The sequence below is a fragment of the Lasioglossum baleicum genome, chromosome 6 (genome assembly GCF_051020765.1).
Source record: "Lasioglossum baleicum chromosome 6, iyLasBale1, whole genome shotgun sequence".
Classification (NCBI taxonomy): Eukaryota; Metazoa; Arthropoda; class Insecta; order Hymenoptera; family Halictidae; genus Lasioglossum; species Lasioglossum baleicum.
In genome coordinates, this window is record NC_134934.1 from 16,057,081 (window position 1) to 16,070,057 (window position 12,977).

Consider the following 12,977-nt stretch of genomic DNA (forward strand, 5'->3'; position numbering starts at 1 on the left):
CAGTATAATTCATGTATCCACACGGCTCTTATCAAAATATATTTCCCGGTCGATTTATTCCGAGCACAGGAGTGGATGTTCTCCAGAGTGTCGTGTACCAAACGCAGATTCCCGATTTTAAGAAAAGTTCGTTGTATTCCCGCGTGGCGTGCTTCCCCGTAGCGGTGATAATAAATCATTCTCGGATTTTCGAAACGCCCGCGTCTCGCATTCTTCATCCCGCCGCTACTTCTTGTCATTCGCTTATCAGAGTTATGAATCTCGCATGGGAACGTGATAAAACGGACGCTTTAAATCGGTCCGAACTTTCGTCCTGTAAATTCTACTCGACTCGCGACAGCTTTCGATTCGCCGTTGCGCGTCGCGCTGCGCTCCACCAGGATCCTGTGAACGTCGTTCTGATTAACAGGCGACGGCACAATTGTTTCGGCGCGCTGCGAAGCCGGAAAAATGGGCAAACATCGGCCCGGCTCTTTTAATAAAACAACTGATACGACGATACCGTTGTTCCGCTAGTCAACAAAGCCAATAAAAGACAATAGAGAGTGCTTCAATACACGGAACTGATCGTACGCGCGCGCGCCCGACTCGCACTCCTGGAGAGAATAAATTGAATTCTATCTTGGTTCATGCGAAATTCCCTTACGCTGTTTTCAGAGCATTCTCCGTCAAAGGACAAATATGACCATAATTATGAAAATGGTCTAAGTTGTATACAGTGGGAGTGCAAAGTATTCGTACGCCTTTTAATAACGAATGACTCAGAATTGGACCAGCTTGAGTTTTTTTGAGACGTTAGAAGAATACTATACAGTCTGTTGTGATCATACAAGGTAACTAAGGTCTACGGGAGAATTACGTTCTCAACTCCATTTCTTTAATTAAAATCCGAGGAGAAAAAAACAAAATATTTGTCGAGCGCTATTGTGTTTATTAATGTTTTTCAGTCTTGATATGGTGAAAAACATGTTTACAGGTCACACAGAGGTTTCAGCATTTGGCGATCTTAAATCTTGAAACGTGCCCAAAATTCTGAGAGAGCCGTGAGCTTGACTTTCGCTGGTACAACTATAATATTAAGGGAAGGATGCCAAGTGTCCGACTTCGATTTTGATAATTTTTTGTCAGATGATGGTATATGGATCCCTAATTATTAGGGCTGTGCGAGATCCCGTCGGGACGGGTATTCCTCGCGGGATCGGGACGGAATCCCAAAAATATCCGGAAATCCCGAAATTTTCTCGAGAATTTTCTTGGGAATTTGTTTTTTAAATGCTTTCGGCGCAACGGTTCGATCGTTTTCTACTAATTATGAAGCAATTTTGCTAATTATCAAACAAAATCAAAGTTTCGATCCTTTTCAAGATTTATTTGAGTCGCGTCTGTAAAGTAAATATGTTATAATAATTTCAAAAACTATTAAACGATTGAATATAAGGAATATTGTTCATAAAAACTTACACTTGCTTTGGGGAAAATAAATTTATAATAATTGTGTGGCACGCGTGTGTGTGTCACTTGCGTCGGACATGCTTGTTGTCAAGACACCGATGTAAGAACGTATTGAAAACGATCTAGATTATATCTATCGATATAAGGCGGTAAATTTGAAAGGTTATAGTATGTTCTTAAATCCACTCTTATGAATATACGTTGATGGTAAATCGTTGTTAACGTTCAAATTTTATTGGGATCAGTTTATACAGTTAATTGTATGTGAGAAACAGCTAGTTCAAAATTTTTAGATAATGACAAAAGTAAGGTTTATTGGAAAAAATTCGATTGTCCAGATTTAGGCATCACTTTTGGCTTGTCCACACTTAGGGCATTTCACCTTATCACACGGCGGGATATTTACCATTATCGGTGTCGATTTGTAAAAAGTCCCCGGGGCGAGTCCAAAGTGACCGTGGCCTATCTTTAACGCTGTCGAGGGGATATTTTATCCTCCGTGGAAAAGCTTCGTAGAATACCGGTGGGGCGATCAACGTTGTTGAAAACTGTTGGAAAAAGTTTTTTCATTCTTGCGAGAGCGATAAATCGATATCTGTTAGGCGGCGCCAGTTTTTCTCGCAAAGACCTTTTTTCCTCCTGTTCTTCGCCGGCGGCGTTATACCGCGACGATTTTAGAAAAGTTTCTACAACGAAGGGTAAAAACTTTGGTTTTAAGCCGGCCGAGCTTCAAAGTGTCACATCCTGTTTACTCTGTCCGGTGCTCAGAAACCGCAACTATGAAATATTTACAATGGAATCACTGGACGAGACCGATCCGGAAACTTGCGACTATAAACTTACAATTCGTCGAAATGTACTAGCTATTTGTTAGTGTGGCAACCACCGCTGGGAGAAATGGCACTTTTGAAGTACAACTAAACAACGATGAAACAGTTATGTTTACGGGCACGCATTCAAGATTTGTTATTAACGAAATTTTATTTGCTCGCTGTGAAACAATACATTAATCGCTTTGAAAAACTGAAGAGAATCGTGGAAATATATTGATATCACCGGACTGCGGAATTTTATACATTCATATTTACAGCAACTACAAATCTGTACAACATTGAAAAACATCAATTTTCAGATCCACTGTATGTCTAAACTTTTTTTGAAAAAAAAATGGTTCAGAAAACCATATCATTGAAAAACATTGAATTGCTCAAACGTACGATTTCTTCCAACATTTTGTACCGCTATTCGAGAACGTAAAATTTAAAAAAGAATGTGCTGTTCTACTTTTAAGGGTTGTTCTTATACCTTCAATGTGGACGATGGTCGGTAAATAAAAATAATGTAAAATAAAATAAAAAGGAACTATCTAAGAACTATCTCTCTCGCAAATAGACTTGTGTAATACGAATCCGTTCCTCTGTCAATGGAAAAGATCGTCGAAAACTGGCAATAAACGAGTGTAAACATTATCGACGCGGCGAATACGTTCAGCTTCTTGAAACATAAATATTATATTTGTCGTAGTTCGACTCGGTCGCTAGAACGTCGAGTCGCAAATACCTCGTATGTCGTTTCGTCTCTGCTTCAATATTCGTCCAATAAATGATCATATCTGCAGACACGGGGCATCGATCGTTCCTAAAATTAACCAAGTACCGAAGACGAGGTCGCAATGAAAAATTCATTGTGCGATTTTTGGTCAAGCAAAGTGTAAAACTAGGATTCAGCGGCTGACTTCTCCGGTGACCAAAGAAAATCCTTCCGAGAATACTTTCGATTTGTCCGGCGGGAGTAAGTTCTCCGAAATGGCAAGTGTGAATGAAAACAGCCCCGAGCTGTTATCACGGCAATATCGTTCCGTCATTGTTCTGCCCGTGCGTTCGATATATAAACAGCGAATGCTATGAACTGTTTTCGCTTCGATTTACGACCCGCGAAATCTCGATCGCTCAACAGAATTTCCTATAGCGTTGGACTATCGGCAAAATCACTTTATGCTCTCTCTCGTTCTTTGTTCTTGTCGATCAGTCGGGTTGACGCAACCTTTGATGGGCAGAGTTCAATGCTTTTGTAATTGAAATACGCAATAGGAAATCACTTGAATTTTTATTAGCGGTCGGCCTTATATGAAAACTGCGTAAGTCCATTTTTTATGAAAATTGGGTTTATGTAGTTTCGTCGCATTTTTTAATGAAATTCCTAGAACCATAGCTTTAACCCTTGTGTAGCCAACAGGGTACCCATACACTGCACCTCATTCAGCAATTTGTTAATGTTCCTCTAAAAATATTGCAAAATTACTGTGAATATCCATTCTTTGCTCGCTAATGTATTAATTTGTAGTTGTAAAATGAGAATTTGTACAAATATGTTAAATACAAAAGGTTTTAAATAATCTAAGGTGGAGTGGGGTAAGTGCGTCAACGGGGCAAGTTCGTTAATTGGTTATTTTTATTTTAATATGAACGAAAAATCTCTAGCTTGTATTTAATAATGTAGCATAAGTTAGTATGAACTATTCTACATAGATGTTGCCCGAGAATAAAGGTGTTTTCCTTGCTAAAATCAACCTATGCCAAACAGTCACGTACGAGGTACACGTACAACTTTGAGGTTACCCTGAACGTGCAATAGTTTACAAGTTATTAATGTATTCTGTGTTGTTATTTTAGGTGTGTAGTTTTTATTGTATTTTTTAAAATTTATTGAGAAAAACACTAAGATGATCTTGCCTCGTTGCCCCGTAAATATTACTACACGGGGCAAGTCCGTACTATCATGGTGGGGTAAGTGCGTACTGTATGGGTAACTATAAAACTAAACAATATAATTTAATGCAACAAGAAACATTTTATAGCAGGTCCGTTAATCATTCTTTTGTTGCTCCATAGCACTTGAAACAAGGTTTGAAAGCATTTTTAACTCTCAGAGACGGACTTGCCCCATTTTCGGGGGGAAATTAGAATCCTACATAATGCTAATTCATCAGTAATAACTGTGGCAAAAGTTTGATACCAAGTACGTTTTTACATACCAGAATACATCAGTTTAAAGTCTAACTTTGCAAAAACTAGGGCGGATTTACCCCACTCCACCTTACTTCAATTTCTACGGTTTGAGGGCAGAGTTGGGCAAACATTTTATTTAAATAAAAATTTCGAATAAAGTGGGTTTAAAACCCAATTGGGAAAATCCCATGTTATTTGAAATTTTTATTTGAATAAAATTTTTCCCCAACTCTGTTTGATGCGGCCGAATTCCAAGAACGAGTTGCTTTGTTTTTCTAGTGCACGTGTTGTATTATACTTGATCTTCCCGTCCTTTGCTTGTGTTACCCATTGAGTATGACCACTGTCGCAGTTGATTACAAAGTTTCGAAGCGAAAGGATTGCAGTAAGTGTAGCAATTACAAATTGACGCAAATAATTTTTTTATTTTCCAATCAAAATTCATGGTGTATAATTACTTTTTAATAATAATATACTTGGTAGCGTATAAAATGGATTTTTACATATAATATTCATATTTACAAATAGTTGTTACTTGTAGCATCCCTAAAACTAGAGAATTGGCGGTATCTGAGAGAATACAAATTTACAACCGAAGAATAGAAGGAAAAAGTTTGCAACAAGTAGCAATAGAGTTTGGAGTATTCAAAAAAGGTATCCGAAAAATATGCCAAAAACTAAAAAGCACAGGTAAACCTGAAAATTCGATAAGAACGGGTAGGAAAAGGCACACATCCGCTCGTCAAGATCGACAAACACTTAGAGAGGTAAAAAAATCCGTTTCTTAGTGCAAAACAAATAAAAGAAAATCTGTCATTGCCAATAGCAATTACGCAAATTAAGTCAAGCATACTCGAGCATAATTTACATGGACGGATATCTCGAAAAAGACTGTACATTTCTGATGTAAATGCTCAAAAACGTTTGAACATTGCCAAAAAATGGTACAAGAAACCCACTTCATTTTGGAAATCCATAATATGGACTGATGAATCCAAATTCGAATTGAATTCGAATAAGACGAAGAAGTGTGTTTGGAGAAAAGAAGGACCGATGTTTAAACCGAGAGACGTTAATAACTCCCACTGTTAAACACGGCGGTGGTAGCATAATGATATGGTGTTTTGTTTCAACGACAACCAAGTTGGAAATTTGACAATAATTGATGGAAGACTTACTGCTGTAAAATACATAGAATTACTAAGGGAGAATTTATTTAAATCTATTGAAAAATTCGGAATCGAGAAAGAGCCTACATTTTTCAACATGATAACGACCCGAAACATACGGCAAAAATAGTTATAGAATTTTTAGCAAAAAATAATATTTCTGTTCTCTCATGTCCACCTCAGAGCCCGGATTTAAATCCCGTAGAACATGTATGGGATGAATTAGACCGCAAAATTCCAAAAAATGAGCGATATGTAAAATCTCACAATTCACCGCAGCTTTAAAAAACAAGTGGAATGAGATTACTGCTGAAACATTAGAAAATTAATACAGTGTATGCCCAATCGCTTATTAGAAGTAATAAAAGCAAAGGGCTATCAAACCTCGTATTAATTACTTCAGTATTTATTATTCTTATACAATAGTTAAACATAATATTATTAACATTATATTTAGCGTCAACTTAATTTCCGACATCAGCAAAAATATAAAAAATCTTTAATTTATTATTGTTTCGATATAAAATAAAATTACTGTTTCTGTTGAATTTATGATGACAAAATAAATATATTTCTGTCACAAATTCATATGTCTCTCTCTCTCTCTCTCTCTCTCTCATTTACTTTTATTAGACGCTTTTATCTTCAATTTTCTAAAAATATAAGCGTCAACTTAAATAGCGACGCGAGTGCAAGTAGTTAGGTAGTGGCGCCAGAATATCAGAATTCGAAATCTGCGCTGTAAAGCAAAATAGTTTCGCTCTAAATCGTTTTTCACCTCCTGTAAAATTTACTTTTCTGGACTTGGGTAATTTTCATATGGGGCCGACGATATACCAAAGAAGTTTTCTTATAGGATTAGTTATGTTTACACTTCTCGGTGACCGAGGCCTCTCGAGTTTCGCTGTCTTTTTCTACGTTCGGCAGAAGTCAAAGCATAGTATCTCTGGCCGGACCCGTGTTTTGAACAATTATCGAGAAAATACTGTACTCGCGATTCGAAACGAGAAGAGCGTAGAACGAGACCGGCGCGCGTTTAATTCGCCGATGCTTCCGATGGCTGCCATCGCATCGTTCGGATCTATCGCGGTAATTACATCAATGTAACCGGTTTTTGCGTTGAATCCACTTAAATTAAGAGACCCTTGGAATGCATGGGCCATTGAACACGGCTCGAACGGATACACGAGAGAAAGAGCCAGGAAATGGGCCAAGGCAGCTCCGAGCAACGGGAATAGAAAGAGAGGGTGGAAAGGTTGAAACCGTAGAACACATCGACAGAGAAATGCAGAGTTAGACAGGGCTCGCGCATAGGATACCGTGAAGCAGAAGATAGTTCCGGGGGTTTTGGTACACGCGGGGATGATCACCCCGGGCGAATTTGCATTGTGGCCGGACGTTTCGTGTTTGAGCTGCACTGCAGCACCGCGCATCTGGTTGGTTGGTCGGTTGGTTGGCTGTACGCTGCACTTTAATTCGAGGAAAACCGTCGGTATACTCGAGTGAGCGCACAGCGACGTTTCTGCTATCTTCGTACCCGCGATTAAATTAATGGTAGGACCACGACGATCGGACCGCGATCCATGAAAAATGGAAAGCGTCCGGAGACCTTTATTTTCATTGGACGTTGCATTGGCAGAGATAGCGAATGGAGTTAAACATCGGTGAAACTTGATATAAAAAGAAAAAGTCGCGATTGACGCAACAACTGTCAGGATTATTGCCGACGCTTTTATACGGAAAGGCAATACAGGGTGGCCCAATAACTTTCACCCACTTGGATATTTCCTTTATCATATTAAAATGGTACACTCCTCAAAAGAATTAAGGGATCACTTGTGCGAACCCGAAAAATTGGTCCCACTTCACGTGATCATAACTCCATCAAAAATTGCTGTGTCGATATCGTTAAACAATGGTTTGAAAGCCTGATACCTCTAGTTTCAGATGCTCTGTTTCAAATTGTTGCTATGTTGGTTTTTTACAAAGTTATAGCGAGATGAAGACAACAGTGACGGTTAACGAAAATTTTGTGCAACTTTGGAACATCACACGGGGAGCTACAAATTTTTTTTATAAATCGCGTTAATATGATTTGGAAGGGCTATTTTTCCTCTGTAAATTGTGTGGTTGTTGAAGTAAATATGGGCGTTTTAACTTTAACTGGCTCCAGAAAGCGAAGAAATTATCGTAGAATGTTGTGCAAAAAAGCAAAAGAAAGAGCGTTTCTTTCTCTTCCAGGCATTCCTTTTGTTTTTTCAATTTCATTAACATTTCAATATACCAGGTGTTTCTGAAAATTTGCTTAAAAAATGCACAATTTCCATTTTTCCTTAAACTCGCAATATCTCGGCGAGAAATGATCGTAATACCATGATCCGAACGTCAGATTGAAGCAGAGATTCTGCCGATTCGATCGAGTACCCCATGAACTAGCTGCGACAATCTTTTACTTATGGCAGCTGTGTTTGAAGTTAGTGCTTTGCAAAAATTAGCGCGCCACGTACATAGGAACATAGCAACAATTTGAAACAGAGCATCTGAAACCGGAGGTTTCAGGCTTCCAAACCATTGTTTAACGATATCGATACGGCAAGTTTTGACGGAGTTATGATCGCGTAAAGTGGGACCAATTTTTCGGGTTCGCACAAGCGATCCCTTAATTCTTTTGAGAAGTGTATTAAAAATTCACAATCACAAATTTTCAGGACTATCTGTATGGGGTTAGGAGAAATTATTTTATACTTTTTATTCCGCTTTTTAAACATAATATGTTTTTAAAAATTAATTTTTATTTAAATTATTTTTTATTGAAACACATTATCGTACGAACCTGCGTCATCGAGTTTCGTACGATGTTGCAAGAGTGAAGGATTTAATTTGTGCGTACTTGGAAAGCATCGAAAGCATATAAAAGTACGCGATTAGCTATCCCTAATACTTGCAAATCTCTCGTGACGTTTTTAAAAATCGTTCGACTGAACCATGATGATACTCGGTCGGATCCCCAGCGAAGCCAAGCTGGGGAATTCTAAACATTGAAAAGGAAATACAATGAAAGTCTACCGTTCCTCCTGTCTGATCGGAATACTCTCGTTAACGATATCGAAGGTTATTCGACTGTGACTCTCGTCGCGTCGGTCTCGTCGCGAATAGCCGTCGGACTAATTCGCGTTTCGTCAGTGATCGTGGATGACAACAGTCGCGACTTAACGAGCACAAAACATTCTATGCGTCTCCGGCGAACAACGCAATTCCGAAGCGTCCTCGTTACGCATTCAAAAAGGACTCTTGTCGTATATCGTTCGTTCGCTGGCGTCACGTCTCGGTGCACGTGATCGCCAAGTTTTTGACGTTTTACCCTCCTCCGAACCCCTCTCCGGTTTCAACTCTTTGGTCGAGAGGATCGCAAAAATGGCGCAACGAGAAAAACGTAGAAGCCTGATAAATTGGTGGCACTTTTTGCCCGTTTTCCTCTCGTTTGTATACCGAGAGCGATGCGTATGTAGGCAGAGACAGAGGGACAGAGACGGTGGGAGGGGAGGGGGGAAAGCGAGAGAACGACAGAGGGATGATAGCAAATGGTGGGGGCCAAAAAGGCATATGCGCATACACGGAGCGCTGATATACGCCGCTCTGGTCAATATCCGAGTTAATTAGAGTCTGAAGGGACGATTCGAGTATCCCGGTACACACATTATCATGCCCAGCCCGTTCTAAGCCCCGCATGAGTTGTGGTATTGCACGCGGCAAAAAAAAAAAGAAAGAAGTGGAGAGAGAGAGAGACAGTGTCCCAACGAGCACCGGTGTGGCAGAGCTTATGAAAACAGTGGAAATTGTTCGGAACGACAATTCGAAAACCGAGCCATGTGTGTCCTTTCTCATGCGCAGCTCGATTATTCACGCTCTATCGAGAAGTTCTCTCTTTCTCGTCATTGTGCTACACAGTCGCATGTCTGATGCGAGATATCGGCCTCGGACCCTCTCTTTAGAGACGTCACGAAACAGCGAAACAACGTTCGGAGAGTTCGCGTGCAGTCACAAACGGCCGCTGATTGAATGCGCATTAAATTTTACGACTTTTATCTGTTGTGGCCAGGCCGACAAGAATTCCCAGCCTCGGTTCACGCCGAAACTTTCCTAACTTCTTTCCTTCCGGGCCGCGTAATGGCCGCATTGTGCTGGCCGAACGACTCGCCCGCTCCTCCCCGAAAGTCCACGCATTGTTGAGCGCCGTAACGCGCTGTTTCGATCATGGCCGCGACACGCGCGCACCGGAAACCACGCGAATAGAAGAAGAAAAAGAACGATGTCGCGACCTCTCTTCTTCTCGCGACCCTTCCGAAACCTCGTCGAAAAACTTGATCGGAGAGTTGGTTCTCTCTGTGCTCTCTCACCTTCTTCGTCAGCTTCCTCCTCTTCTCGTCCGTCTTCTCGTTCCCCGTCCTCGTACCCATTCGAAGGGATTATACCGAATAAACGGGAACTTTCTCGCGACGACGGACTGATCTGCGCGCGACTAAAACTTTTCCGAGCGATTCGTTTCCCATTCAGACCGACTCTCCTGCGCCCCTTCCGTTTACCCTCCCATGCCCGCTCCTTCCGCAGTTTCCTCTTCAATTGCAAGATTGGATTTTCCGTCGGGAACAGCCGAGACTTTGCGTGTTGTCCTCGCCACGCGCGACGACCGCTTGCTCGGGATATTTGATTTAATCCCGGAACTCGCCGCGCCATCCGCGTCCTTCCACTTCTCAGACGAACAGTGCAATACGATGAAACGACTCGACGCCGATCAAAAATCTGTAACTTTGCTTCTGCTTTATACCGGGTGAGTCGCCTAACTCATTTGCACTGATAGATGTATGCGCTAACGATCCAAATGGGTTAATAGCCGCAACAGAAATTTACTTTCATCATACCGTATTATACTTTTGCAGAACGATATTGACGTATCTACATATTTTTTGCAACTGCACAATATTTCTCGGTATTCGTTTTATCAAAGTATGGTTTACGATCGATCCATGGTCCATTTTAATCCAGCTTCATACAATTTTTATTTTATCGTTTCCATTTAAACGTTGAATTCTAACTTTTCTACTACATCTCCGGGGGCGATCATCGAATCTCGTCGATATTTATGAATAATTCGATAATCTTCTTATACAGAGCACCATGACATTTGAATCCACGATTACTTTTTTCCACGGTATATATTTTCTATATTTATACACTTCACATGAAAGGCAGTTTCATTTAATAACTATTTTTACGAATTTACTGTAAAACTCGTTCTACTAACGCAGTTAAACCAGTCGGTACACTGCCAATGACACCTGTTTATCTTTTGCGTTTGTCGAACTTCTCTCCTTGCTGCCATAGATATTCGGTTCGTTAGAGATCCGATTTCCTTTTATTTTTATTTACTTTACAATCCAGGATGAAACTGTAAAATTTATAGGTTTGTAAATTAAAGTTAGTTAGTAGATCGAATTCCTCTCTCAAAGCATCGGTATTGAGTTGTGTAGTAAATCCGTTCGCGTTTCGCATACAAAGTTCTCTTCGATGTAAATGAAATGTCTTTAGTCGTATACAGGGTGAGACATATAAAAAGGAGCCATCTGATGAAAATTTTTTGTAGATGGACGCGTAGAGGACATATGAAGGTCACCATAATACATATCTCGTTAACGAAGAAATCAAGCTTACCTTCAAATCGCCGAAACGCCTTCATATAAAAAATGTTTGCATTATACACTCCTCAAAAGAATTAAGGAATCACTTCTGCGAACACCAAAAATTGCTCGCGGTTTACGTGATCATAACTCCGTCAAAAATTGCTGTATCGATATCGTTAAACAATGGTTTGAAAGCCTGAAACCTCTAATTTCAGATGCTCTGTTTCAAATTGTTGCTATATTGGTTTTTTTACAAAGTTATAGCGAGATGAAGACAACATTGACGGTTAACAAAGATTTTGTGCAACTTTGGAACATCAGACGGCGAGCAACAAATTTTTTTGATAAATCGCGTTAATATCATTTGGAAGGGCTATATTTCCTGTGTAAATTGTGTGGTTGTTAAATATTGTGTTTTTTTTATTCGAGTTATTCTCGAACAAAAAAAGAAGAATCTGGTCTCAAAATTTGTAATCAGTGTGAAAAAATCTACAGGAAATGATATATAACATGTTAAAAAAAAATTTTTTCCGCGCGTGGTACTGGAGAAACCACATTTTCTTGAAATTCTACATGTTCAACGAATTTTCTCAACGTTAAAAAACGTTCGTACCATAATCTCCATATTTTTCCCATATTCTGCAAAGTTTCAGCTTTAATTTTAATAAATTTCATCGCTCTACCTCATTTCTATCGAAAGTTCTTTGATTTTGAATCGAGTTTGTGGTTCAAATTTTCTACTGTGGGCCGGGGCAGCAGTAGCGTGTTCAGAGATGTCAGGCAGCCGCTGTATATGGCGCGCTAATTTCTGCAAAGCACTAACTTCAATCACAGCTGCCATAGGTAAAAGATTGTCGCAACGAGTTCATGGGGTACTCGATCGAATCGGCAGAATCTCTGCTTCAATCTGACGTTCGGATCGTGGTATTACGATCATTTCTCGCCGAGATATTGCGAGTTTAAGGAAAAATGGAAATTGTGCATTCTTTAAGCATATTTTCAGAAACACCTGGTATATCGAAATGTTAATGAAATTGAAAAAACAAAAGAAGTGCGCCTTGAAGAGAGAGAAACGCTCTTTCCATTGCTTTTTTGCACAAGATTCTACGATAATTTTTTCGCTTTCTGGAGTTAAAGTTAAATAGCCCATATTTACTTCAATGTTGAATAACTCGAATAAAAAAAATCGCACAATATTCAACAACCACACAATTTACACAGGAAAGATATTCACGCGACTTATCAAAAAAATTTGTTGCTCCCCGTGTGATGTTCCAAAGTTGCACAAAATTTTTGTTAACCGTCAATGTTGTATTCATCTCGCTATAACTTTGTAAAAAACCAAGATAGCGACAATTTGAAATAGAGCATCTGAAACGTCAATTTTTGACGGAGTTATGATTGCGTAAAGTGGGCCCAATTTTTCGGGTTCGCACAAGTGATCCCTTAATTCTTTTGAGCAGTGTAGCTATGAAAATGCTTGTAAGATTTAAAACGAAAAATGTGGGGCGCAAGATAATATGTACATAGTAAGGAGTGTACAGAGCAGCTGCCGTTAAGAAAACTCTCACAACAGTTCATATCATTTGAAGTGCAATAAAATTGTTAGTGACTTAGGTGAACTATTCATACATCAATTATCTATTGCAGTGTGAGAACGCGTAGGGGCT

The 12,977-nt window shown here is 39.6% G+C and overlaps 1 protein-coding gene across 5 annotated transcripts in view; it reads right to left on the reverse strand.

Annotated features, from left to right (window-relative positions):
• Window positions 1-12,977, reverse strand: part of LOC143209812 (cell adhesion molecule Dscam2) — a 275,660-nt gene that overhangs the window by 130,230 nt on the left and 132,453 nt on the right. The gene's annotated exons all lie outside the window — the stretch shown is intronic.